We start from the raw sequence: 14,850 nt of genomic DNA on the forward strand, positions 1-14,850 counted from the left end.
TATCGTGGGTTTAAACTGTGGCACCCCTGGGAACTGAAGTATTTAATGATGCCTGGTTATCACCAACATGATAAACATATTTTGACTCATGTGATTCGCATGTTCCAGGTCTGTCATATGGAAATAACCTCATATGGAGAAACAGCAGGTAAGAGATAAAGCTAGGGCAGAACCTAGAGTTCTATGAGAAATGAATTACTATTGATATAAATAAGCATAAAAATATGAATATAGCACATATTATGGAATCCCCATACAGATTAAAGCACAAAGCAGTAGCACAAAACAAAATGAGACAGTCCAGCAAGCCAAACATATGTTTAAATAAAAAAAGGCTTCTGCAGAGTGTTGCCCATGAACCACTCTTAGCAGAAGAGTGAATGTTAACATCCTCCTAAAAAGCAATCCCATGCACAAAAGCTGGCATAATCTACAACAGTGTAAGGTTAAAACAGATTAAAACCCCATTCAGCTACAGGGCTGCTACTCTGCCTAAAGCTTGGCCAACAAGCCTTTGAAATAGTGTTCAATGGTGGGCTGCCAGGTCACGTGACTGAGCAGAACAGGCTTAATCCCCCCCCTCCCGGTCCTGCCCTGTCCCCTTTTGGACTTACACTGGCCTCAGTTCAGCTGATTGATCAAGTGTCTCTTCAGCTGAACTGGGCTTGGGGACTTAATGCCAGCTGAACTGAATATCTGCTTCGTCCAGTGGGGTTGGCAGTTCACTAATCAAGTTTAGTATTCAAACTTCAGTATCTATGTACAGTGGTGCCTCGCAAGACGAAAAGAATCCGTTCTGTGATTCTCTTTGTCTAGTGGTTTTTTCGTCTTGCGAAGCAAGCCCATTGAAGGATTAGCGGATTAGCGCTATTAGCGGCTTTTAGCGGCTTATCTGCTAATCGGATCAGCTGATAAGCGGCTTAGCGGCTTAGAAAAAGGGGGGAGGAAGGAGAAAAAACCAGCAGGAACTCGCAAGACATTTTCGTCTTGCGAAGCAAGCCCATAGGAAATTCGTTTTGCGAAGCACCTCCAAAACGGAAAACCCTTTCGTCTAGCGAGTTTTCCGTCTTGCGAGGCATTCGTCTTGCGGGGCACCACTGTACAATAATACAGAAGAACTTGTCACAGAAACATGGTGAGCTGCAGCATATCATAGAATATTAGAGTTGCAAGGGACCCAAGGGTCATCTAGTCCAACCCTCTGCAATGCATGTATGTGCTCAGTGGCAAATTTGGGTTTCTACTTTATAGGAGGTGCGACAACTATGCGGCTCACCTCTCTTCCTGCTTTCCTGGCCATTTCTGGTGCTAACATATCTGCCATTTTGTGAAACAGAGACATGAAAAAGTGAGGGGAGCAGTTGTGGGTACTTTTGACTGAAAATTGGATGAGAGAGTTGGAAGGTTGCTTTCTGGTTTGTGTGTGTGTACGCACAAGAGAAAAGTGAGTGAGAATAAGGGCACTTGCTTACAATTTCTTTTTCTATTTAAAAACTGTCAAGGAATTCAAAGATATATGCCGTAAGGAGACTAAGAAAGAGGTAGAATAAGTTAAGGAGCAAGTAAGGAAGTATGAAAGTGATGTTAAGTAAGCTGACCTCAACCAAAGAGCTAGCTAGCTAGAAGCATGTCCAGAATTTATGGTCTACCTAAAGTTCTGCCCTTGTGGAAGGAGAACTCCATGCGTCTATTGTTCCATGCACTGGTGAGCAAGGAAAGAATGGAATATGATCCTGATTTATTCTCTATCATAATTTTATTTGTATTCTGCCTTTCCATAGTTAAAACCATGCTCACAGTGGCTTACAACATGAAAAAATATGTAATTACAATAAAAGTCATAAACAATAAATAAAACTTTGAAAAGTACACAACCAAATTAAACAATTTCCACATAAATCATAATAAAATCTAAAAAAAAGATAAAAAATAATGTCAAAACCAGCAAAAAAACCCACCAAAAACAAAAAAGCCCACCAGCAAAATCCCCTGAGCAATACCACAGCCCCAAAGTCTGTTCAGCAGCCTCAGCTTTTGTAGCTGGAGTCAGTCCAGCCCTCCAAGGCCAGGTGGAAAGGAACCTGCAAGGCAGGGGAGCAGGTCTTCCAGGCCTCTCAGTCAAGTTGATTGATTATTGACCAAGTTGGATATGAGGCACAATGCTTTCCCAACATGTCCTTGGGTAAAGAGATCCTGGGAGATGAGCAGCCAATGGGGAGAAGCGGTGGCACTTACCTCACCTCCCAGCATGAGTGTAGCTGTGGCTTACTGGGTGGAGTGGTCTGCATGATGGAGATGCACTGGAAGGAGTGACGGACTGGCTCTTCTGGGTACCTGCAGCACACCAATTTCCCACTTGCTGCTCCTGCAGGAGATTAATTTTAATTTAAGAAACAGAATACAGGTAAAAATAATCTGCTTTTTCAGTAAACTTGTCTAGCTAAAGCACCTAACCCTCTTTTTCCCACTACAGCACAAAATAACTTCAATATCCATCTCTAAGTATGTGCAAGAGTTCACTTTTGAAATTATTTTTGAGTGACATTTTATATGATGTTTTAATTTACTCTCTTTTATTCTGTGACTTCTCAGTCAGCTAAATATGTGGAAGGAAATGGAAAATAACAGACAATTTAATACACAAATGTTGTATGGAACCCATAGTAATCATTATTAGGGTGAAAACAACATCTTTGATAATGTACTTTTTAATTCCTTCTTCCAATAACACATCCTCAAAACTAAGCAAGTGTGTGCTTCGTTCTCCACCTCACCAATTAGATGACCTCTGCTGATTGAGTCAACTAAAGGTTTGGTTGATTGAGCAATTAGGCTCTTTAAAGGTCACAGTCCTAATCACTGTACAGAAGAAATACCAATACACAATAGGAGCAATTAGCTAGGCTGCTGAGAAGGACTTTAGGCTTAAATGTATATTTTCAAAATAATGCATATTTTTATTTTGAACATCTGCCTCATTAGGAATTAAGACCTGATTATAGGTGTAGTCTGTAAGTGAAAGGATATAAGCCGATGGGACAGAGATGTGAGTAGCCATAGCAACCTTGCTATTCCATCTCTCTTGGACAGCAACAACTGCCTCTGCGACCTGCCAGCTCCCCCAGTTGGGAAGAGCATTTCCCCCCCCCACTTCCACACTCCCACTTGACTCGCACTTTCTAGGCATGGGGCTGAGCAGTTTCCTCTTTGTCCCGCTCCTTTCCCAGGGAAAGCCCGCCCTTTAGTGCTAAATCAGAGCAAACATCAATCCAGAAAAAAACCTGAATTGCTGTTTGCTCCGTTGAGTACCAACGAGCAATTTCCCCAATGGGAAGCAACAGGAACAAGAGGAACTGTGGATGAGCCTGCAGTCAACTCCAGCTGAGCCACAGCCTCTCTCAGGCCATGGGCTTTAAGAGTAGCAAAAGTAGCTGATAAGGGAGAAGATGAGGGTTTTTTTTTTTGGGGGGGGGTGTTCTTTTAATAAATGTATCAGTTATGTGACCTTATAGCTCAATTTGATCTTTCTACAGGGTTTTTCATTGTGATATTTTGTGTACTATAACTTTGCTGTTATTTATATTGATTATAATTTAAGTAATTGTTTATTTTATATTCCTATTGTTTTTGTCCATGGAGTTTGGAAGACAGGAGTGCCTGGCGTGCTCTGGCCCATGGGGTCACGAAGAGTCGGACATGACTAAACGACACAACAACAACAACAATTAATTATTACAATCATTGAGAGTGAATTTCTGTTTATTTAATGATATTTTGAGTTAATTTTATATTCTAATGGATTATTGAATATCTCTTTAATTGATATAAGTTGTTTATTTTAAATTGAATCTGTTATTGTGACTTATTTGGATTGGATTGTTACAAGATGTGTGAATGTTGTATATTTTGTTATTTCTCCAGCTTGTTAACCACCTTGTGTATAGCAATGCAGAAAGGAGGCATCAAGTTAAAAGAGAAATGCAGTGCAGTCCTGCTCCTACGGTTTCTCCAGTACTTGGATTACCTAACTAAGCCTGCTCACCTGAGCCTTGTGCCTCATCTTAACTCTCTCTCTGTTGGTGCTTGGCTTTGTACAAGGTCAAAAGAACTGTCACCAGATGCCTTATGAAGTCTACCTGGAAACACAGAATGCCCCAGTGGGCTAGTTAGGAATAGGCAGAACCACCTGGAACCACTTGCTTTGCTCTCCCACTGGAGGAAAAGAATATCATCATGGTATTGAAAGCACCTGGATTTTACATTCCCTTCCAGCACTTCATCATCAGCCACTGCAAAAGGTCAGTATAACACTCCTTCTTGGGCTGCTCTCATGGGTTCCATCCGAATATCATTTCCTGAAGCTCTTGTGGAAAAGGCGAGCTCTCTATCCCCATTGCACTTAATTATAAATTATTAGGTACAGTATTGTGCTGTAAGGACTTAAGCCCGAAGGCTTCAGATGTAATTTTGGCTTTTATCTGGTTATTGTACCAGTCAGCCTACACATAGGAAAACATCTGCATGAGGGCCTAGACTTATGTGGGTAGAGGTCCATTTGATTAACTGATTATGATCCACATAAGAGTATTCACTCCACATAAGAGTATTGCTGTTCGATTGTTTGCCACTATATCATAAAAAAGAATGGTTTCCAACAGCCATAGCTATCTATATACTGTACAATAAAACCACAAATCGGAAGTCATCTACTGACTCTTACGCAATGTCCCCCCCCCCTCCATAATTGCCCATTTAAGCTTGGTGGCAAAAGAAGTTTTCAGCAAGCAATTAAAGGCAGAAGGTGCCTGCTGAATGATGTTGCAGTCTAGCCACTGAAACATCTGGAGCTTCCAGACTAGGCCCAAGGGTAGCCCTACATAGAGTGTGTTGCAGTAATCCAGCCTCATGTACTGCAGGGGTTAGGCTATCCTGCAGTTGGTGAACCTGATGAGGCTGGTAAACAGCTCTCCTTGCCACAGAGATCACTTGGGCCTCTCGTGATAGTGAGGCATCTGGGATGTGTTCTTCCCTGGCCACCCTAATGTTTCTTCTTGTCTCTACAAGTACAGTGGTATAAAATAATAAGTCAAATCATGATACATATAGCAGAAGAACAAATACTTCTTTTTTGACCTTTGTAAAAGAAATGAAAACATCCACATCTATGGCTCTTTGGTTTATCTTCTATTGTACAAAAGACCAATTAATGAGATCGAAAAGAGCCCAGCAGTTCACAGAACCAGAGACAAAATATGAAATATAAATTGTGCAGCTGTGTACCCCCAGAAAGAGACTTGAAAATAAGTACAGATTATCCAGTTGATATTGGGGATTTTTAAGAGAAACAGTTTCAGAAACAATTCCATGCTCTAATATTATGCTGCAGTCTCGCTGAAAACAGCTATCTTACACCAAAGGAAATAGGTACTCTATTTCATAAGAAAGCATTGACTACATACCCAGCGTTGGTCATAACAGCAAATGAGATAACATAGTATTCTTGGAAGTAGATGTAGTTTTATTAAGTCCACTATCCTTGGAAGATTCTTTTTAATCATTTCATAAAGGCTAGGGGCCGTTTATCCCATTTTCATTCATAGTGCTAGAAATAATAGCTCACTGTTATGCAAAATATACATGCAGGCATTAACATCTCCTGTACAGAACAAATAGATCCACTTTCCAGTATTTGGTCTAAGAGGGAATACGAAGAGAGGAGGGTCCTGAGCAGAATGCCCAAATGTGTTCCTGGGTTGATCTTCAGGAATGAATGAAATTATCATCCAGAGTTGAAAGAAGCCTAACACCACATTTAGTCTGGTTCCCTTAAGTATGTTGATGTTTTTCAGTTAAACACCATTTTTACTGAGATGAACCCTCTTCTTTCTTGAGGTTGGCAGCAAGGCCAACATGTGGGGGGGGGGGGGAGAAGAAAGGAAAGCAAGTCGCACAATACAGGTATTCTTCCTTCAACCTTTTCCCCTCTTGACATTCTGTCCCTCTTATCTTTTCTTATCTTTTGAGTCTCTTCCCAGTCCTCCACCATTCCTTATATGAGACTTTAAGCCAAGCCAAAGGGGCAGCAGCTTCCCTCCCCCCTGAGAACTTGGGCTGCATATAGATTTGTCCTTTCAGCTGCTGAATATCCCAAGCTACCAGACTGTCTCCACAAATCCATGCCAGAGTTTTCATGCTCACAAATCTAATACCATTTAGATTCCCTGGCCCTGTTAAAATACCACTTGTGAAGAAACGTATTAAATCTTTTTTGTCCTCCCCTCATAAATAAAATATTGAAATATTATTTAGCCACTTCACTTTAAATTCAAATTCTCTGAAGGGGGAAGTTTTGCTGTGCCAGCTAATCATGCTATTACTAAATCTGAGCACTCCAGCTGCATCCAAAAAAGGTGTGAAAATATTAAAAGTTCATCATTCCTATAACAAAAGGACACCAACCTATTTCTATTTGTATAGCATTTTTTTCCAGTTCATTAGTTGTGTGTTGATCTAGCTCTGTGTTCTAATCCAAAATTAAATATATATCTGAAAAGAGAAACACTTAGGAACGCTTGGAATACTGGGCCACTCAGAGGGCAGTCCAAACCCAAGATCCATGGAGATAAGGGTGGAGTGGAATAGCTTAATCTCTGGTTGGTGCTCAGCAGAGCCCTGTCCCTCAAAAGGGGCATTCTGGAGGCAGGGCAGGGCAGGGCAAGAGTTATCCTGATTCCAAACTGCATAGGAACCACCCTTTTCTGAGTTAACTGAGCTTTCATTTCCACCATTAAGCATGAAATCCTTTTAGTTTTGGAAGTTAGTACTTTATCATCACATTACTTTTCTAATACTGTACTTTCTTTCTCTTCACTAAGGGCTCTTCCACACTTACCTTTTGCCCCTGAGCTTTCCCAGTCTGTGTCCAAACACTTTGTTTTCCCCGCCACTCTCACTAGGAAAAACCACTCTTTAGCCCTGAATTAGAACAAATGGCAATCCAGGTTTCTTGCAGACTGCTGAGAGTGTGAAAGAGTGGGGATTTGTGGGGGAAACGGGGGTGGGGAGAACACAGGCAAAGTGCCTAGAAAGTGCAGAGGGAAATGCTTGTCAATGAGCCCCAGGCTCCCACTTGCCTCCTTGAGCACCTGAGCTTTTGAAGCAAAGGCCCTGTGAACCTTGCCTCTTTCTGCTCTGTAATATCCCCTCTCCAATGGCTGCTGAGGTGAGAGCATGCTAACATCAATTCTCATTTCAGTGTGAATCCTTGCAGCACATAAAAATGGCAGAGACTAGCCTGCCAGCCTGTGGAAGCATTTCCATGAGGACAATCCCTATCCATGCATGAAAAAAACACTGTTGAGGCAACAGTGAAAAATGAATTCTTCATGATTAAACAATGGCTATAGCATTGGCAGGAAGACGGGGCTATCCCCGCTGAGCTAATATTTCAATGTGATGCTAATTTGACAAAGTTTCATAATATCTAGGGAGACTTCCTGAAAGTTAAAGCATATCTGAAGCTTAGAAGAAAATGGAGTTTGTGACCTAAGCCCAAAAGGAGGGAATCTCGCACATTTATTCCTTTGTTCTTTTCTCTCATTCTCCTTTTGTATATTTTCTTTCACACTATTCATCTTTCTTCTTTTGTTTCTTTTGGATTAGGGGTTGTTGTTTTTTTGCAGAGTTCAAGGATAGTGTGAAATAAGCACATTAATCTCTTGTACAGTGGAGTAGCTTGCCAAAATTCATTGCTTAGTTGAGGTGATATAAATCTGTAATACTAGGGTTGCAGTTGACAGAGATGGAGGTGTCCCAGATTGATATTCATGTGCCTGAGCAGAGAATCTGGACTCGGATCCTGGGTGAGCAGCACCACTGCCTTTGTGTGCTCCTTTCTCTTGCGCTTAATCAAAACCTTCAGCAATAAGACTACTAGAAGAATTGTGATTGCAAAGTACAATTTAATGGTTAATCAGTCCTTCAAAACATATAAAAGATCCCTGACATTTCATAGCTGAGGTGGGATGAAGGGGAGAGACAGTCCAAGGGTACACCACTTACATACCCAGGAGGGAGAGGCTGTAAGCCCCCTTGGGTTGCCCTGGGCAAGATAAATCATCATCACCATCACCATCATGATGCCTGCAAACTATTGCCCATCCACCATGCATGCCAGCTGTGCTCTTGCTGCCTGCACATTTCGTGGGTGGCCAAGCAAATGTATCAAAGAGCATGAGATTGTGCCCCCTGTGTGGCAGTGAAGGTCCTGAAGGCCTCCTTGGTTCCTCCCATTGCCCACTGGTGCAGCTGTCCAGTGGAGCTTTTCTCAGTGGCACAAAGGTTGCTTTCATCTACCCCAGTAAACTCAGTTTTGGAGCCCTCAAAACTTCAGTGCCACCATTGATACAATGTCTGCTGATGTGTTGTGTGCACCATCACATTTGATTCTGTGGGATTTTCCAACTATTGACGCCTGAGGATGTTGAGAAGACTCTTGTAGCTGCGAAGAGCTATATATTCTCTTCACCTAGGCACATCCTTGCTGGCTCATGGCAGCCACTGAGCGTTGACTGGATATAGTGACTTGTTTTTATCATGGGATGGGGTGGTCCCTGCTGTCTTAAAGGAGGCAGTAGTGTAGCTATTACACACAGAGACACAGACACACACAGCCGCCAAAGGTTTATGTCAAATAGCATAGTCATTTGGATGAGGAAGAGGGGTGGTAGCAGTTCAGGAGCAGAAACCTTTGGATTAAACTGATTATCTCTAACCATTTCCATCCTAGTTTGGGGACATAATTGGCCTTACTTGTCCTGATGGACAAGGAAAGTGTGACTGTGTTCATTCTCTTAGATCTCTGCGGCTTTTGATACCTTTGACCATACTATCCTCCTGGACCCTTTCCATTCCTTGGGGTTTGGGAGCCCTGCTTTACAATCATCTCACTCCTACTTATGTGGTTGGCTCCAGAGAGAAGTGTTTAATGCCTGTGCCTTGGCCCTCTGACAGTTTCTTTGTGAAGTGCTACAGGGACATTTTGTCCAGAATGCCAAATCAAGTTGTCTTATTACAGTCAATGATCACTGTAAAAACAAAAAGCACCAATTAAAATTTTTATAAGCTCAAGGCAAAGTAAAATAATATGATATAAAATCACACATAAAATAATATAAAATCACATATACATGAAAGAGCAGTTCCGGGTGGTCATTTATCTGTCATAAAGGAAACCTGACCTGGGAGTGTCCATTGGTCAATATGTTATACTAATCTTGGGTGCTAATCATTGTATGCCATATTTTAATAGCTGCTGCACAAAATCTGGCCTCCTTGTGTCCACAATGCTATTTCATTTGAAGCTTCTGGGGGGAGTCATCATGAGATTTAGGGCAACATTTCACCAGTATGCTGGCAATACCCAGCTCTTTATATATGTAACAGCTGAACCCAAAGAAACTGTACATGTCTTACTGTATTTTCCATGTGTAAGACGCCCCTATGTATAAGACAACCCCAAATTTTTTTAACCCAAAATTAAGAAATTAAGTTGTTTAGCTTTTTGGTGGGGTGGGGGAGGTCACTTCCACCAATCGCTCACGCGCCTGCCCGCCACTGCCGATCACTTGCCACAGTCACTGCCAATTGCACACCTTGCCGCAGCCACCAGTTGTCTGCCCACTCGCTGTCACCAACAGCCCGCCCGTCCACTTGCTGCAATTGCCTGCCCAATTGCCACAGCCAATTGCCAGCAGGCCTTGCCACAGCCACCAATCACCTGCCCAATCGCCATTCCAATCTCCTGCTTGCTGCTGCCATTAATCATACGTCCCCCCTCTGCATTCACCATCTATGTAGAAGACGACACCCAATTTTTGCCTAACTTTTTTATAGCAAAAAGCAGTGTCTTATGCATGGAAAAATACGGTAAATCCTGCCTGGGTGCAGTCATGGGTAGGGTGGGAGTTTATGATGACTGACGTCTGGCAGTACAGTAACCTTATGGATGGGTGGTTGGCAGGTCCAGGAATTGGGTTGTGTGCTTGCTCTGGATGGGATCCCATTCCCCCTGAAGACACAGGGGCAGACTTTGGTCCTGCTTCTGAATCCATTGCTGGCAAAAGAGGCTCATTAGTGCCTATTCCTAGACAGGGATAGCCTTGTCACAGTGATACATACATCAGTAACCTCATTATTAGACTACTGCAATCTGCTGTATGTGGATTACCCTCACACTAGAACAAAATGTAGCTGCTAGAGTGCTTAATGGGGCACCCAGTTTTATACACTTTATATCCAGGGCTTTTTTCAGCCAGAAGTAGCCAAAGCTCAGTTCTGGCACCTCTCAGGGGGGTGCCATTGACATCCTAAGAGAATGAGGGAGGTTCATACACCCCCTTTTCTAGAAAAATAACAGTGTATCAGTTCTGAAATATCTGGGCTGGCTGCTCATTGGCTGCCTAGTCAAATTCATGGGCTTGTTGTTGTTAAAGCCCTAAACAACTTGGCACTAGGATACCCATAGAGCCGCCTCTCCCAGTACACACAAAGGAGATCTTTAAAATCTTCCGAGAGGATCCTGCTTTTTGCTTCACAACCAGCCGACTGTCCCTTGGTGTCAGCGTAGAAGCAGGCCTTCTCCATGATAGCCCCCACTTTCCGGTATGCCCTGGGTAGGTGTTGGCTGGTAGATAATCACTTACCGTATATCTCTGGCTGAGGTCAATTCGGTTGCATGGCCTTTATTATTTTTAAAGAGATATTACTGCTAAATGGTACAAAACAGAAGAATGGAAGATAGCTAATATGCCACCAATATTTTACAAAGGATCTAGGACAATGACTGTTGGTAAGCATAATCAAACACTAGAATTAAAAAATGCACAAATGGCCAAGCAAATTGTTAAGCATGGCAGGTAAGTGAAGAGTCAATATCGATTTTATAAAAGGTTAGCATGCTGGAGAAATCCTACTGGATTTTGTTTTCTTAAAAATTTGTAAGCCTGTGATAAGAATGATCAAGTTAATAGAAGATACTTACCTAAACCTTTTGATAATGTTCCCTACCAAAGGCTTTTAAAATAGTCACCAGAACAACAGGAGGATCTTTCCACTGAAAACTGTCACTAGCTGAAAGACAGAAAGATGCAAGCAGACATGAATAGTCAATTCTCACAGTAGGGAAAGGTAAACAGTGGGGTGCCCCAATTATCAGCATTCAAAACTAGTGCATTCAAAAAGTAGAAAAAAGTATTCAGCAGAAAAAAGGGATAATTTGGAGATGAAATAAAATGATTCAAGATATTTATGTTTAAATCAAACCATGAGAAGTTCCAGGAGGATTTCATAACATTAGTAGAGCAGACTATAAAATGACTGTTAATGTCAGTGTTGAAGATAGAAAAGTGTCTATTTTATTGCTAACTAATAGGGATTTGTCTGCAAGAATGACACAGTGGAGTGGGCCCAGCATTTCTACATTGTTTGCTCTCTCCAAATACACTTCAGTCATTAAATGCCTTGTTTTTGTTTCCAGAACCCTGCCAGGTTCAAGATTGCCAGCTATGATGGTGAAACCTTGGTGACTGCTCAACTAGTGAGTGCCACTATCCCACTTCAGTATAATCCTTCATACAGTAAAATTATCTATAGATATCTAAATTCATATTGAGCTATTTTTCAAATCTGCCCTGTACATTTTACAGCTGCCGGGTGGCCATCCTTTTTTAAGGTGAGTGCTTGGAGGATGAGCAATGCTAATGACTGGAAAGCATTCTCTCTCTCTTGCCTTTGGTTAGTAGCACCCATTACTAATGCAAATTTGGACAGAGGCAGAGAACTGGGAGGTCCTACATACAATAATAGAATCTTAGAGTTGGAAGGGACCCAAGGGCCATCTAGTCCAACTCACTTCAATGCAGGAATCTCAGCTAAAGCATCCAGGACGGATGGCCCTCTAACCTATGTTTTGAAACCTCCAAGGAAGGAGACTTCATCACCTCCTGAGGGAGTCCATTCAACTGTCGAACAGTTCTTACTGTCCAAAAGTTTTTCCGTATGTTTAGTTGGAATCTCCTTTCTTGTAGCTTGAAGCCATTGGTTTGAGTCCTGCCCTCTGAAGTTATTTTTAAATGGCTATCATATCTCCGTGGGGAGTTCTTCTTTGTTTCCACCCCTTAGAGGGAGAGAAGCACAAAGCAACATTGGCCATACTCTCAGGGGGGCATAAGGCAGCCATTCCTCCTCTGAGGTGTCTCTTCACTGGATTAGTCAGTTATCTGGGGGGGGGGGGCTGAGTAGGCATTTTTTTTGTCTTCTCTTGCATTGGCTAAGAAAAGCGGGGACTCAGGTAATCACTACAGACTTCCTGAAGTGGGGACACTATTCATTTTCCCACAATAGCAGGAAGACACAGGAAGACAGCAAAGCACCCTGAGGCATTGGAGTGGTGAAAAGGAGGGGGTGTTTCTAAATCAACCCTTCATGGCCAATCAGCTTAAGCAGATTTGTGAAGGTGGGTTGCCCTCTATATTAACACACTAACATGCAAAGTTTGTTTAATTATGAGCCTAGGCAGCACACAGTGTGGTGTCCATGAAAGATAAATATCAGTTCCTTTGCTTAGTGCAAGAGCTTAGTTTTTCCAATAGACTCTGCTTGTATATTTGTGAATGTAAGAGATATTATGTAGACATCAAAGGATCCGTTGCTCTCTCATCCAAACAAAACTAAGGTCTGCAGAGCTTCCCCTGAATCTTTCTGTACTATTAATTGATCTTTTGTCTTCTAGGCTTTGGTTCCTGACACTTCAGGGGACACGGGGGTAGCTACTAGAGTGCTTAGTGAGGCATCCAGTTTTGCACACTTTATATCAGTATTGAAATTGCTCCTTGATAGCAGGCAGTTGGGAAGGAGAAAGGGAGCACTTAAAAAGAGTCCAAAATCTCTTTTCTCCTCCCCGTCCAACTAGCAGATGATTGAATGGATCAAAACTGGTAGCACTGACAATCCATCTGCAAGACACCATAAATTAACTCTCCAGCTGATTATATTGAGCGATGGTTCTTTTGCTTGTCCTTAGCTTCTGAGTGCACCTTGCTAAAACGATGGTGCTGCTTTGCCCATCCCACAGGTTGCCTGGTAAAAAATATTCCACAGCAGCATAATGGAAACCTAGGGTTCTGATTTCTAAAGGGGTCTGTGTCCAATCACCTTTTCCACTTGGTCAACTTTGCAAGTACAAATATCTGTGCTCATATGAGATTCAATGCACAATCTGTTTCAGAAAAATTGTCATCTGAGCTATATTGGGGTGCTGTATTTGCCTGTTTACAAAACGTTATCACTTTCTGTATCTGTCGAGGAATGTACCGGTATACATTTGACATTAGAGGATTTGTGTTACAGGGAAGACCATGAGTTCTCACCTCTTTACTTTGTTTTATCCAGAGCTTCTGCCTCTTAGCAGGCTGCTCTTCATCTACAACTGTTAATTATCTCCCGTGTGGCACTATGGGGATGTGCTAGGCAGACTCCTGCAAAGGAATACACCACAGCCAGGAGTGGTTGTCTCTGCTCTGTGCAGGGGGGTGCTCTACAAATGAATAGCTTCCCTCACTCAATTTGCTTGAAGTGGTTCACTGTTAAGGCTTGAAAGAATTTTCTCCCAAAAACTTTCCATAGATTTTGATAGGGAATGTTCTCTGGATATGAGAATATTTGATGTTCAGCACCCACATTTGGCACGCTATGCTTTTGCAACTGTAGACAACTGTAGCTTTGAGAACACTGTCCAACCATCTTGTCCTCTGTCGTCCCTTTCTCCTTGTGCCCTCCAACATCATGGTCTTTTCCAGGAAGTCTTCTCTTCTCATGAGGTGGCCAAAGTATTGGAGCCTCAGCTTCAGGATCTGTCCTTCCAGTGAGCACTCAGGGCTGATTTCCTTAAGAATGGATACGTTTGATCAGTCCATGGGACTCTCAAGAGTCTCCTCCAGCACCAGAATTCAAAAGCATCAATTCTTCGGCAATCAGCCTTCCTGATGGTCCAGCTCTCACTTCCATACATCACTACTGGGAAAACCATGGCTTTAACTATACGGACCTTTGTTGGTAAGGCGATGTCTCTGCTTTTTAAGATGCTGTCTAGGTTTGCCATCGCCTTTCTCCCAAGGAGCAGGCGTCTTTTAATTTTGTCACTGCTGTCACCATCTGCAGCGATCATGGAGCCCAAGAAAGTAAAATCTCTCAATGCCTCCATTTCTTCCCCTTCTATTTGCCAGGAGGTGATGGGACCAGTGGCCATGATCTTCGTTTTTTTGATGTTGACCTTCAGACCATATTTTGCGCTCTCCTCTTTCACCCTCATTAAAAGGTTCTTTAATTCCTCCTCACTTTCTGCCATCAATGTTGTGTCATCTGCATATCTGAGGTTGTTGATATTTCTTCCGGCAATCTTAATTCCGGCTAGGGATTCATCCAGCCCAGCCTTTCACACGATAAATTCTGCATATAAGTTAAATAAGCAGGGAGACAAAATACAGCCTTGCCATACTCCTTTCCCAATTTTGAACCAATCAGTTGTTCCATATCCAGTTCTAACTGTAGCTTCTTGTCTCGCATAGAGATTTCTCAGGAGACAGATGAGGTGATCAGACACTCCCATTTCTTTAAGAACTTGCCAAAGTTTGCTGTGGTCGACACAGTCAAAGGCTTTTGCATAGTCAATGAAGCAGAAGTAGATGTCTTTCTGGAACTCTCTAGCTTTCTCCATAATCCAGCATCATAGATTGTTTAATTAGCCAAAGGCTTGGGAGGAGAGGGACATTTTTGTCTAGCACAGCCTCCCTG

Source organism: Podarcis vaucheri (assembly GCF_965113315.1).
Source record: "Podarcis vaucheri genome assembly, chromosome: 4".
Taxonomy (NCBI): Eukaryota; Metazoa; Chordata; class Lepidosauria; order Squamata; family Lacertidae; genus Podarcis; species Podarcis vaucheri.